The sequence below is a fragment of the Tarenaya hassleriana genome, unplaced genomic scaffold (genome assembly GCF_000463585.1).
Source record: "Tarenaya hassleriana unplaced genomic scaffold, ASM46358v1 Cleome681, whole genome shotgun sequence".
In the NCBI taxonomy this organism is placed as follows: domain Eukaryota; kingdom Viridiplantae; phylum Streptophyta; class Magnoliopsida; order Brassicales; family Cleomaceae; genus Tarenaya; species Tarenaya hassleriana.
Window position 1 is genome coordinate 1 of NW_010969359.1, and position 857 is coordinate 857.

Genomic DNA, 857 nt, shown 5'->3' on the forward strand with positions numbered 1-857 from the left:
TAGCCTCTGGGTATGTGGTAGGCTCGTCATGTTCTAATAACATGAGTTCCTCATTCCTAGTGATGAGAAATCCATATCTCGTTGGCTCTTGGCGAATCCTGCCTGATCTCCGAGGTTCACTCGTCCAAGGTTGAGTCACAACCGGCAGTGAAACAGGTTGAACTTCTTCAACTTGTTCACTCGGCTCAGCATCTACTTGCTGCTCTCGAATTTCCTCAAGTTCGATCCTACTCCCACTGACTCTTTTGGAGACGAACTCTCGCTCCATAAAAGTCGCATTCCTGGCAATGAACACCTTGTTCTCTGCCGGAATGTAGAAGTAGTAACCCTTAGTTTCCTTAGGGTAGCCTACAAATAAACACTTATCAGATTTGGAGGATAACTTATCAGTCATCTGACGCTTCACATAAGCGTCGCAACCCCAAATTCTGACAAACGATAACGCGGGACGCTTCCCTGTCCATATCTCATATGGTGTCGTTTCAGCCGACTTCGTTGGACTCCTGTTCCGCAGGTATGCAGCGGTCTCTAAAGTATAGCCCCAGAAGGACTTCGGAAGATCTGTCTGACTCATCATAGACCGAACCATGTCTAACACAGCGGTCTCTAAAGTATAGCCCCAGAAGGACTTCGGAAGATCTGTCTGACTCATCATAGACCGAACCATGTCTAACAGTGTTCGGTTCCTCCGTTCAGACACGCCGTTCGTTCCTGCGATTAGCAGAAACATTATTTCTATTTCTTGTCTGGATTTGGATGGTTTTCGATTTGTGATTGAGAACTCGAGTTTGATGATTTATCGAGACGATATTTACTATGGTAATGGTTATCTAGTTAATGGTTTATACGTCTTGAAT